The 13293-nt window shown below is 62.0% G+C and overlaps 1 protein-coding gene across 1 annotated transcript in view; it reads left to right on the forward strand.

Annotated features, from left to right (window-relative positions):
* Positions 1-13293, forward strand: part of ZNF469 (zinc finger protein 469) — a 251894-nt gene that overhangs the window by 225685 nt on the left and 12916 nt on the right. The window contains exon 4 of the mRNA XM_070770435.1: positions 12040-12099. The gene's annotated coding sequence lies outside the window, so the exon portion shown is untranslated. The remainder of the gene's footprint in view (positions 1-12039; positions 12100-13293) is intronic.

Consider the following 13293-nt stretch of genomic DNA (forward strand, 5'->3'; position numbering starts at 1 on the left):
ACACAGTCCAGCCTACCCACCTCCCGCCACTCACACTGCCTGGACAAAGCAAGGGGACACAGACCTGAAGGAGAATCACACCCATTCGGACTCTGCAAGGAGGGGTCCAGATCCCAGGCAGCCACGGTGGGGAGGTCGCTGAGGCACATTTCCAGAACAGGAACTCTGGAGGGAAAGGCCCCAAGGCATTCTAGAAGGCCCAGGAGGCAGGACCCCGACGGTCCAGGGGCTCATGGCCAGGATGGGACTTAATCCCAACACAAGTGAAGCTGTGGAGCATTTGCAGAGGGGAATGTGGCCCCATCTGTTTGGAAAGACCCCCTGGCGGCTCTGGGGAGAGGGAAGTGCAAGAGGCCCCAGGGAAGCTGGGGACATAGTGTTGCAGACAGGAGATGGTTGCCTGGTCCAGCGAGGGAGGGGCACCAGGGATGCAGCCGAACAGAGACCAGCCCAGGTCTCCCAGCCTGCGGCCTGTCGGCTGTGTGTTCACGGGCAAGTGTCCCAGCCCCTCCGGGCCCATCTGCAGAGTGAGGAGGAAGGTCCCCTTCTTGTCACACAGCTGGATGGGACCACCGTGTCTTCCAGGACTTCAGACCAGCCCCCTCCAGTATCCTGGAGACCGAGCAGGCCCCTCCACCAGCCAGCCCTGCCCTCCCCGGTGAGGAACCCCACCCTTACCAGGCAGCCGCCAGCAGTGGGTCTGGAAAGGACTAGGCCTGGGTGCTTGTTGTGGGCGGTCAGGTGACAGGCAGCCACTGGCGCCTCCCACCCGGGAGGGGAGCCTGAACACTTCTGTCCCTCCTGGAACCCAGGCCAGCCTCAGGCCAGGAAGATGCCCGGGCGTGGGCCTGGCACACCCCCACCGTCCCTCAGGCCACAGTGCTCAGCTTGCACTCGGTCTGCAGAGCCTCCCCAGCTGGCCTGCTCTGCAGCCTGCTGTGTGACCTGCGGCACAGGGCATAACCTCTCTGACCCCCACTTTGCCAGTGCAGGGGTTTCCCCCTCCATCAGGGGTTCCAGCAATCCTAGAGCTTTCCAGGGCACCGCAGGCCTTCACCAGACGTGGCGCCAGGAGACCTGAGTTCACATCCTAAGCACCCTAAACCCAGCCCCCTAGTGGGGTGCGGGGTGGGGCACAGTGTCCGTCCTTTCTGTCCACAGTCCTGTCCTGGCGCCTGGCGGGGAGCCTGGGCACAGATGAATGAGTGAGGGAGCCGGTGACCGAACCCATCCCCCCACCGAGGGCACAGCCTGGGGGGCCTCCGCCCACAGGAAGGTCACGGGAGACCAACCACAGCCCCAGTTGCCCCAGCCGCTTCAGCCCACAGTACTTATTTTGTCTTAGGTGACTTTGCTGCCAAAGTTTTAAAATGGGGAGATTTCACTTTAAAACCTGGATTTCTGGCTTTTCCTGAAAAATCAGAGGGCTGCCTCTGTGCTGGATTTCCTGGCTGAGCAGCTGCCCGGCGGGCGGGGCAGGCAGGGCGGGTGCCAGGCGCTCCTGCAGCCGTGGACCCGTCCGCGGGGAGGAGGGTGGGTGCCGGTGGTCTGGCTTCTTCCCCTCCGTGAAGAAACATGTGCTGATGCGGGCAGGGTGCTTGGCACCAAGACACGGAAACGTTTATACTAAGGAAAAGCTCGGTCCAAGGGGAGAAACAGCCAAATCCATGGTGTGTCCAAGAGGATGGGACTGTGCTGAATCGCACACGGCCAGGTGAGCCCAGGGGCTGCCCGACCTGGGGAGGGGCGAGGCAGGAGCAGGGGACAGACCCAGAGGTCTGAAGCCTCCCTTCCCTTTCTCCACCCTCAGGGGGGTTCGGACAGGACAGCGGGTGCGGAGTGAGGGAGCAGCCGTAAATGAGAGGCTGGGCCCGCGCCTTCCGGGAAGGGCCGTCGCTGCCCGTGGGGGCCGGCCGGCAGCCCTTGTGTTTCAGTACCAAGTCGTGTGAGTGAGTGCCTGTCCTGTCGGCCTGCGGCCCCCGCTCCTTGACCCCTGGCTGCATGCCCACCTCGGGGTCTCAGCTGCCCCTTCTGTGCAGAGCTGGTGGGTGCGAGACGCGGCCTCCCTGCCTGGCCCCGGGCGAGATTGCCACGGCGTGTCGTGCCCAGGCAGGGGCGGGTGGCTTGGTGCTGGTGCGGCTCCAGCCAGCGCTGCCTCTGGCTCTGTGGCCTCAGCCTTCCCTTCTGTGGACAGTGGTGCCCCCTGCAGCCGGCCCTGGCTGTGCTCTGGGGACAAATGGGCTGAGGAGGGACCCCAGTCCTGCCCCCTGCCCCACCCCACCATGTTCTAGGAGGGGAGGTGACAGGTGCCATCAGGGGAGGGCTGGCAGGGAGGGTGCAGAGGGGCCTTGGCGAGGCAGGGACCCTGAACTCGGGCAGGGCAGCACAAGGCATGGACGGGGAAGCAGGCTGAGGCTGAGAAGGAGCTTCCAGGCCCCTCAGCCTCAGACACTGGGGCCTCTGGTTCCCTGCACTTGTCACACCTCGAGCCCCTTGACCGTAAATCCCAAGGGTCCCCAGGAGGAAGGAAGGGGCTCCCTGCCTGGTCTCCCCGCTGGCATGCATCCCCCCCAGAAGCCTTGGGGTCTGATGTTCCGTGGCTCTCCAGTGCCCACACTTCACCCCAACACGTTGAGTGCTCCCCACACATGGGCACCTGCGGAGTGGACCTCAGGAGCCTGGAACAGATGTGGCCGACGGTGGCCGGCCTAGCAGGGATAGTGAGAAGGAAGTGTGTGTTCCTCCCCTGCCCCCCGCTGGAGGAGCCCGGAGCCCCCAGAGCGTGGGTGTGATGCTGGGTGGGGAGTGAGTGGCCAGGCGGCAGCTCCTGGGAGACCGACAGGCGGTGGCAGTGATGAGGTCCTCAGGCGGGTCAGGGCCTGTGAGGGAGCAGGACAGAGGGCCGCAAGGCTGCAGGCGGAGGCCGGGGGCCTGCAGGGCCACATCTCCCTCCTGCCCTCCACCCTCTGGAACAGCCAAGCCCAGTGGACACCCTTGGGGAGGGCAGCCTCCCGCCCCTGGGACCAGGGGCTCTGTGGAGCCAAGCCACTGCAGCCAGAGGCCCACAGCCACCCCGATCAGTCCCTCCTGAGCTCCGATCACCCACCACAGCGAGGGCACCCGGGGGAGGCTTCTCAGAGGGGCTTGGTGAGCCAGGTCTGGAGCGCTTGAAGCCCAACTGCCCAGAGACGGCTGAGGCCGCACTGTCAGAGGACAGGCTCGCAGGAACGCGAGGGGACAGTCCTTTCCTGGACCACCGCCTGCTGTGTGGCCATGGCTGGTCCCGTCTAGACACCAGGATGATGGCAGACGTCCCTCGCCACCGAGGAAGACCCTGGAGCAGCTGGGACCCGCAGTGGGACTCCAGCCCCCCGGGTCCTCTCAGGACACAACCCAGCTTGTCCGCAGATGACAAGGCGACAGGAGAGTGGCCAGAGCGAAGCACCCACCCCCCTAGCACGGAGGAGCCCGGGCCCCTACACACCAAGTCTCGGTTTCCTCATCTGTAAATTGGGTTGAGTGCCTACCTGCTTACCATGGGTGGAGCCATGAGCCCAGTGGGCATCAGGCATCCCATTGGACCAATTGCCCGGGCTCCCCACCTGACACAGCCCCCCACAACTTCCGATGCAGCAGATCCCCGAGTGTCCAGGGCCCCCCACCTGGCTGCTGCCCAGTGGGCTTCACTAACCCTCTGGTTCTGAGGAATGAAATCATAATCACTTTTAATTGAGAAAGGAGGCTGATAGGATTCTGAACTTGACAGGACAGTAATTAACGCAGCCATGGAAGCTCATTAATCTTGTCGCTCAGGAGACAGCTCATTAAAGCCCGCCATCCCTGCATCCCCACCAAGCACAGTGACCTCTACACAGGCCCCTGCTTCTCACGGGGAGGCCCCACGTGGGGCGACATGGTTGCTTCCAAAAACCAGAAGGCTTCCAAGCTCTGTTTGGGGGTCTCAGGCACAGGGGGGAATTCCAAGGTTGTGTCCCAGTTCATTTACCTCCCTCAGCCTCAGCTTCCTCTCCTGTAAAATAGGTCTGATGTATACTCCACCCCCGGAGAAGGCAATGGCACCCCACTCCAGTACTCTTGCCTGGAAAATCCCATGGATGGAGGAGCCTGGTAGGCTGCAGTCCATGGGGTCGATAGAGTCGGACACAACTGAGCGACTTCACTTTCACTTTTCACTTTCATGCATTGGAGAAGGAAATGGCAACCCACTCCAGTGTTCTTGCCTGGAGAATCCCAGGGACTGGGAAGCCTGGTGGGCTGCCGTCTATGGGGTCGCACAGAGTCGGACACGACTGAAGTGACTTAGCAGCATACTCCACCCCAGGCTGGCTGGCAGGTGAGATGACGGCCCGGGGGCCCCTGTCCTGAGGCCTTGAAGAGCCAGGAGCAAGCCCAGCCCAGGGAGGCCCATTGAACATGCAAAACAGGCCCGATGCATTCCGGGGTCCCAGCCCCCCTCTGCAGCCTGGTCCCAGCTCTCTGTCACATGTCAGGGTCACAGGGTGTCCAAGCTTCCCAGGCACACTCTGGCCCCAGCCCAGGCTTCAGACCGAGACTCGGCCTCTGGGCGCTGGTCCTTGGCCTACCCTGGACCAAGGGTTCTGAAAGCCCGTCTCTCACGTGAGGCCCATGGAGAGGAGAGGGTGTGGACAGAGCCCCTCCAGGCACCGACGCTGTGACGACAGTGCCCGCGGACTCCGTGTCACAGGGTTGACAGAGGACTGGCAATGTTTATAACCAAGAGTCGCATATGGATGACTGGAGGGTCGATTGGAGGCAAGGATGGAGACAACCTTTCCGACAAAATCAAAACTGCCCAGAGCCTTGAACACCCTTCAGCCTCCAGGGTGTCCCGGCATGGCCGCGAGCCCGGGCTCCAGGGCCCACTGAGGCTGGGGACCTCGGGTGGGGGACAGTGGTGTCAGACGACAGGGGTTCAAGTCTCTGAGAGAGGATGACCACTCTGGACAGAGCCCGAGAGGCCCGAGTCTGCAGCCATGCTGGGGGCCAGGTCCACCCTGGGGCCCGAGCCACCCCACCCTCTGGGTCCCTCGGAGCGCCTCCTTCTCTTGCACCCTTACCTTTCTGGGGGATGGGAGGGTCCCTGTGTAGCTGGAGCTCCCAGACAAGGGCAGGCCCGGGGTCTGCGGGGGCTTTTTCAGAACCACTACACATTTGGAGCGATGTCACCCTTCCCTTCTCCAGGAGGCCAGGAGCTGGGCCTCCTCTGGCCCCCCCAGATTCTGTTATTGGCTGATTCAAGTGTCCCTGGGCTGCCGCCCTCCCAGTCTCTGCTGCTATGTGGCCGTGGGCAAGCTCCCCCTCTCTCTGAGCTGCCATTGCACAAGGTGCTCCCAGGGGTCCTTGTGCTGGAGTTCTGGGGCCAAGCTGCCCCCAGGTCCTGCCCTGTTCAGCATGGCTTTCAAGGTGGCCTCATGGAGCCCCGGCCACTGTCTCTCGTGCTTGTAGCCCTGCCGCCCTCCCTGCCCTGACCAGCCTGGCCTGGACGAGCTGCCTCTCGGCTCTGGGATGGTCGGCACTCGCTCCATTTGCCTGGAACTCGGGTGGGAGTTTCCCAGGGCCGCTGAGCCCCAGTATGCTCCTGCAGACAGGACCCCAGCAGTCTTCTCAGTGGGGGGCGGACACAGCAAGGCCAGGCAAGGCGTGGCCAGAGTTCCCTGGGCAGAGCTTGGTACACTGTTAAATTCTAGGGTGTAAGACCTGCTCCTAAAACACCATCCTCACCAACAAACGTTCCTGGACCCAAGCACTACTTGGAGAGATGGGGAGCCCAAGGGTGCTGTCTGTGCACCTCCACCCCTTCCTCCCCCCAGCAACTCCCCACCTGCTGGCTGCTGCACAGAGAACATCCCCAAGGGCCCGTCTACAAATGAGGGCCAGAAGCAGAGGGCAGGCAGCCCTGCACGACCCTGGGAGGAGTGTAGGGGCATGCGTGTGGTGTGAGCGTGTGCATGTGTGCATATATGCATGCGTGTGTGCAAATCTGTGTGTGAGGGTGTGTCCCCATGTCTGTGGACTCACCTGCCTGTGGGTGCCCGTGGGCCCACGCATATGCAGCTGTATGCTGCACACCCCCTGGTGGCCCCCCAGACCCGGAGCCCCAGGTGAGGGCTGGGCTCCAGGGTCCGCAATGCATGTTTCATCCTGTTCCGTGACATTGTGCTTAGGTGGATGGGGGTGCGCCCGCTAACAGTGACCACAGCGCTCCCGGAGGTGCCTGGCGAGGTCAGCTGGTGGACTGGGCAGACCCGGCTTCTCTGCCACCGGGCTGGCCCCTGGGGGTATTGCAGAGGGGCAGACAGTGGGGCCTGAGCACCATGGCCTGGGCATCCATCAGGCAGCCTGCTTGCGGAGACGTGTGGTGTGGCAGAGGCAGACGGCAGGGGGAAATCATGTTCCCTGAGAGATTGACAGATGGGCCTCGGGGCAGAGGATTCCTGGCACAGGTGGCCTTGGAGCTGGACCAGAAGGAGGGAAGGAGGGACACCCCCAAGGGCCTGGCCCATGCAGGGGTCTAAGCAGCCTGGCATGCGGCAACACAGAGGGTGGCAGGGGCGAGTAGGTACCAGGGAGGGTGGCGGCAGATGATAGCAGAGGGCAGAGGGGCAGGAGGGTCCAGGCAGCCTGTGTAGCACTCTTGACAGGTGGGCACTGAAGCAGGTGCTCAGGGATGACGGCACGAGATCCCCCGTGGCCCTGGGCAGTGCTGAGGGCTCCTGCCCCGGTCCCGGTGTCCTGACCTCTGCAGACCATGCGCCTGTCTTCCTCTCGAGTCTCTGGCCCTTTCCTGCTCAGCCTGTGCGCCAGTATGGTCCCTCCCATCCTGCAGTTTGGGCACCAAGGTCCTTGGAGAACTGCTGGTGTCCAAAGAGCACCAGTCAGCACGGGCGTCAGGGGTGACCCTTCTCGGGAGTGGTGGCCAGTCCTGGAAACTTTGATTTCCGGCGGCTCTCCTGAAGCCGGGCAGTCAGCTGTGCCAGCAAGCGCGTCCGGATCCACACGGGCCCTTGGGATGCGCCAGATGAGGCACTGCGGTCCGGCAGCTGAGGCCAGGGGGCGGCTTCTCGGGCAGAGCCAGGCGTGGACAGATAGCCCTCATCTCTTCCCACATCCACCCTGCCCCAAACCGTTCTGCACCCCCTGCTCCATCCTCCTTCCAGGCCCTGCTTGGACTTCCAGGGCTCCCAGCACCGTCAGAGTTAAGGCCCTAGTTCTGCGTCATGTCCAGAGTGTGGCCATGTGATGTCAGCAGGCTGTGGGACTTGTTCTAGGAGGAATCGGCCAAGAACTAAGTCGGGATCCTTTTCACACCCCCCGAATATGGGTCTCAGGGGAACAGGAGGGATGGAGGCATTCACAGCTTCCATGGGCAATGGGTCCCGCCTTTCAGCACGAACCCCCGGCAGCCCCGCGGCCGCCTCCCTGTCAATTGTGAAGACATCGTTTTCTCCCCACATGCTCCTCTTATCTGCCTCCTGTTAAAGGATCTCAAATATGCACCCCGATAAGGTGGAACGCACCCCCGCTTCCCGGTCCCATCCAACACCAGCCTCCACTTTTCCCCAAAGTAATTAAGATAAATGCAGCTGATAATTTGCCCAGGATTCTTAAACAGACCCTCGGGCCGTATCTCAGATATAATTTTACCTGCTAAGGTTTATCTGAGTGCTCGGGTAACAGATAGTTTTTAAGCAAAGCGGCAGCTTTTGAAGCAAAAGGAAAGGGGAATGTTTGTAAAATAAATGTCACAAGGAGCCGCTGCGGCAGCCCCTCCGTGCGGGCTGTGCCAACCGAGACCCCGCCTCATCTGGGCCGGCCACCCTGCTCCGCTCGCTGCCCAGGATTCGGAACCCTTTGTGGGGCTGGCCAGGAAGGGGGCTGGGCTGGGCATGGAGGGGGCACAAGAGAGCGGCCCGTGGGGGAGGCTGGCAGGGGGTGGTTGTGGGGCGGTGCCCAAGGCTGTGCCCCTCATGCTTTTCCAGCCTTGCTAGTCAGGGATGACCTGGAGCGGAGACCCTGCCCGGTTGAGCTGACGTGCAGGGTGTCCATCGGGGAGCAGGCCGGCGGCGGGGGGCTGGTCCAAGCCACGGGCCAGCAGTGGTGCAGGCACAGGTCAGCCAGGCGGCAGGGCCAGTGTCCAGGGAGGCGCAGCTCAGGGCACTTGGCCTGGACGGGCAGCCAGAGGCGGGCAGGGGTCTATAAAGGGGCCCGGGTTGTGCCTCCCAGGGGGGCATTGTGTGGGGGTGGCAGAGGGTGGAAGGGGACACGGGGGTGGGGACAGGGTCCTACTCCAGGCTCTGCCTTAGACAGCCCAGTCTCCTGGAAGCCTCAGTTTCCCCGTCTACACCTGGTCAGGCTGGACCCTGGCTGCCCATCACAGCCTGGTCCACCTAGCAGCACCTACATCTTGCCTCCTGATCGGTGTCTAGGAAAGGGGGTTGCCTAGGGGGTGTATGTCCACGGCATCCCTGATCCGCCAGAAGACCCCCACTGGCTGCCCCCTCGCCAGCCTGCTCGCCACCCCAGCCCCACCGCGCCTCCCAGCTGGGGGACCCATCCCCCACGCCATACCTGAAGGACCCTTACCCACGGCCTGGCCACACATGGCCAAGGGTCACCTCCTTGGAGGGGCTTCTTAGACCCCTGTGCCTGCTACCCTCAGCCAGACCCCGCTCCCTCCCTCCGCCCTGGTCACACCGGCCGCTACAAGCTCCTCCCGAAAGATGTCACACCGTGCTGCCCTCACCACATGGGGACTGACCCCCTCTGCAAACCTCTGTTCCCACCTGTAACAAGAGTAAGCACTGGCCACAAAGGGCAGCCATGAGGTCAAGGCGGTGTCCACACGGTCCTCTGCGGTCATTGCCGTTGCCTCTGCACCATCCCTAAAGCTGCCAGCTCCTCAGGGAGGGACAGATGATGCAGGAGAGGGGGACAGCTGCCCAGCCTGCCCCGCCCACACCTGCTCCCCATGCCTGTCCAGTCACCCAGTGCCCGGCCAGCAGAGGCCACACACAGGCACCGCCAGGCCAAGGCCAGGATGGAGCAAGTGTGCAGCCTACCCTCACAACTCGTCCAATGCTGACCGCTTCCCAAGGGCACTGGGGGCCAGGGACCCAGCCAGGACAGGACAAGGGGACGAAAGGGCAGATGCCTCTACCCCACCTCACCGTGGGCCTTGCCCCTCGCAGGTAGAAACCAGAAGAGGCCAGGTTCCTGCCTGTTTAGGAGGTGCAGCCCCACCCCGACAAGAGAAACATCCTAACAGGGGAGTTAAACACGCCCACCTCTGGGCAGGTCGGCAGCAGGGAGACTGAGGAGACCACAGGGCCACAGCCAAGTCTACTGCCGGCCAGAGGTCCCGAGTCACAGAAGATGGGAGCCCGGGCGGCCTGAGAGGTCAGCAGCCCCAGCCCCTCGAAACTGAGGCCGGAGGGCCCAGGGAGCTGGGCCAGGGAGGGGAGCCGGGGCACAGAGCTCTGACCCAGCAGGGCCATCTGTGCTGAGCTGTCCAGACACCCGGTGTTGGGGGACAGCCCCCCAGTGAGGGCTCCCAAGATCATTCCTGCTTCACCGGTGGACACACACATAACTGAAAGGGCAATTCTTGGAAGAGGGAGGCTGGAGAGGAGCCTGGAGGAGCAGTGACTTCATTCAGAGCCAGCGTCTGCGGGCTTAGTGTGTGCGGTTCTGTCCAGCCTCCAGGCCTCAAGCCTTTGAGGCCAGAGCTGTGATCACCCCATTTTATAGCCAGAAGTGCTAGAGCCAGGATTCAAGTCCAGACCCTGCTGACCCCGCTGCCAATGGTCTCCCTTTAGAAGTGAGTAGGAATTGGGAGGGTGGGGGAGGAGGCGGGGGCATCTGGGCAGGGGCACTGCTTAGACAAAGGCCTGAGAGGGTCTGGGGGAGTGGGCAGGAGTGGACAGGAGGGCCCAGATCAAGGACGAGAGGCCAGAGCTAAAACGGGGCAGGTTGAAAGGAGAGCTGAGGGCAGAGGGTCAGGAGCAGAGCCTGGACTCCCTGCTGGGGCCTGGGGTCCATGGAGAGGGAGTACTGGAGGGCAGGGGCCCAGGCTTGCAGCGGGACACCCCTCACCAGGAGCTGCCACCCACACCCAGCTGGAGCCAGCCAGCACCACTGTGGGCTTGAGTTACCCAGAGGCTGGGGCCAGGTGGTGTTTCTGAGTGAAAAGGAGATGCCTGCACTCCTGGAGTTCCCGGGGGCAGGCCAGGGTCTGGGGGATTGGATCTCCCCACTTCAAAGGGGCCCCAGGCCTGCTGAAACCCACACCGGCCAGAACCAGGGGGCTTTGCCAAGAGCCTGGGCAGGGATGGGAACCCAAGACCGGGCATGCGCTGCCCCCTGCCTGCCCCACTGTCTGAGCACCCAGGACGGGCCGTCAAATCCTTGAAGGGGCAGCCAGTCTGGGGTGCCCTGAGTGCTGAAGGCAGAATATGGGGCCCATTAGCTCTGCCCACAGGCCCGCACGTGGAGGCAGGGCCACCTCAGGAAGAGAGGGGCCCTGAGGTGGGGCCGAAGTGCAGAGATACTCGGTCCTGCACAGGGCAAGCATAGTCCCGGAGGTCTGCCTCGCACCGCCCCACGTTCACTGCATGCTGTGTGACTTGGACAAGTCACATGACCTCTCTGAGCCTCAGTTTCCTCATCTGTGGTTCCTGTTGATGTTTCACAGCAGAGTCAGTCACTCACCACTGTGTGACAGATGCCTGACCTAGTGTCTGATCTCTGAATGAATGGAGTGAGTGACGGAATGAAGGAGTGAGTGAATGAATGAATGAGTGACTGAATGAATCAGTGAGTGAGTGAGTGAGTGAATGGGAAGCTGCAGGGAAGATCTCTGCCTCCTGTAGGCCCTCCCCAGGACTTGGCCTGCCCCACTCCAGGCAAGGGCACGCTTTCCGCCCTGTGATGCCAGAAATCTCCACATCTCGGGGGGGATGCGAGTCAGCACAACCACCAAGAGTTGTCCTAGTAGTTCGCTAATGCTGAGTGACAGACAGCAGCTTGAAATCTAAGGGTTTCTGTGGGTCTGGAATTTGGGCAGGTATTCTTTTCATCAGCCGCCAGTCGCCACGTCCAGCCCCTGTTGAAGGGGAGGGACTTGGGCTCCACCTTTTGGAGGGAGAAGGATCAAAGCATTGTGGTTTCAACATTTGGCCAAATGTTGAAACCACAACAGTGGTTACCTGACAGTGTCTTTAGATCACAAGTGCGTTTGCCCTTGACCGTGCTGTTTCTTCTTTGGGTTTGTTCTGCTGGCCTCCTTACACATGTTCATTGCTTTACTACTTACAAAGGCCCAGAGAGGGCAACCCAGCATCCGTCCACCCAGAAGGGTCTGGGTGTAGGCTTAGCTGTTCCGCAGAATGTTCTATAGCCGTGTGTTGGTAGAAAGGTGGATAGACAGATATCAGCCAGGAGTTGCTCTATGGGGTGCTGTGGAGGTACCACCAAGGTTCACTGTTAAATGCAAAAAGGGAGGCACAGTGTATGCAGTGGACTATCTCTTGTTGAAGAAAGCGAGGAGATGGAAATATTTATTTACATTTGCTGGTATTTGCATCAAGAAACTCTGGAAAGAAACACAAGAAGCTGCTTCCTGTGCTGACCCAGCAAGGCAGGGAAAGAGCGTCCGTGGGCTGGGGGTAGAGATGGGGGCATTGTGGAGACCTCTCACTTCAGACTCTCGAACCACAGGAACCTGTGATCTATGCACATGAAATACCACGACAAGCAATGTAAAATCACTCTTAACCCAGTGCAAAGGCCACCAGCTGACCCCGGCCCTGCAGCCTAGCCCCGCCCCTGCCCCACCAGGGCTGGGGGTCCCCCGAGCTCACCCAGCTCCCCACGGCCCTGCCCTCAGTGACTTTCCAGAGGCTCTGCAGGCTCCATGCTCCCTGGCCAGCTTCCCCTGGGGCTCTCAGTCCCCAGCCAAGCACCAGAGCGATGCTGACATGCTCCCCATTTTCTTTGCAGCCAAGAAATCCCCACCTACAAGGAAGCTGTGCAGCAACCCAGCTGAAGGCCGACTTCCAGGTATGTAGAGGGGATGGCCAGCGTGGACACCGGAGCTGCCCGGCCCCCACCTGCCCCACTGCCCCGTCTCCTTCATCTTGCTCGCTTACTCGGGCAGTGCATCTCACCCATAACTCAGGGGTGATGATAACGCTCTGACCTCTCGAGCCACTGAGAGGATGAGAGGAGTGATGGGAAGCACTCCATGCCCTGGCCCACAGCAGAGCCCACGGGACCTCAGGGCTCTGTTCTGCCATCATTATCTGTTCAGCACACGGCACCCAGAAGCCCTGCCCCCAAGGGCTCTCAGCCCTTGGAGCCCTTGGAAGGGGAGCTGAGGACTCACCTGGGGCAATGCAGCCCAGAGCAGGGGGGAGGCCTCCACCTTGGAGGGAGGACCTCCCCAGTAGGCAGGACTGGCCTGGCTAGGGAAGGGGCAGGTGGGCAACATGATGCCCTCTGCTGTCCAGCACCTGGACCATACCCCCTGAGTCGAGGAGTCCCTGCCCTGACCTCAGAGCTGGCGGCTGACCTCCCTGGACTGCCCCAAGAAAGCCAAGGAAATAAGTGAGGCAACCAGCCAGCCCCAGGCTTCCTCTGAGAATGAGACACCCAGAGCCACTGGGGTGGGAGTGGGGTCATGGGGTCACAGAGACAAGAAGGGGGCCTGGGGCTCCCCTCACACAGCATCTCCCTGCACTCCAGAAGCTCAGTGTTCGGGGTGGGGCTTTTCTCCAGAGGCCTGTGGATTAAACTCATAATTTCCAAGTGTCTCTTGGTACCTCACGCTGAGCTTCGCGTGAGGGTCATGAGCACACGGCAGACATGTTTGCCCCAAACAGCAGGTCAACTCAGGGCCCAGGAAAAGGAGCCATCACCTTCCGGAGGCTGGGTGTCCGCTGCAGGGGCTGCGGGTGGGAGCCTCGGCCAGACGTGCCCTCTGTCCTTCCTGGCTGTCTGCCCTGCCATCCGGTGCCCATTACCCCCACCATGGGGCCTCTGCAGGTCTGGGAGCCATGTGCCACATGGGGCCTTCATGCTCAGGGCCCGGCTGGCGCCCATCAGGGCTGCTCGGGGGTGGCCAGGGTCTTCCCACACCTCCGGCCCCCAGCAGCATTCGCTCTCTTTTCCTTCTTCCTCCCCACCTCCAGCCCACCGCCACCCACTAAGCCCTCTCCTCAGTCTAGCAGGAGCTCATTTTCCCTCATCTCTTTA

Source organism: Bos indicus, chromosome 18, assembly GCF_029378745.1.
Source record: "Bos indicus isolate NIAB-ARS_2022 breed Sahiwal x Tharparkar chromosome 18, NIAB-ARS_B.indTharparkar_mat_pri_1.0, whole genome shotgun sequence".
Taxonomy (NCBI): Eukaryota; Metazoa; Chordata; class Mammalia; order Artiodactyla; family Bovidae; genus Bos; species Bos indicus.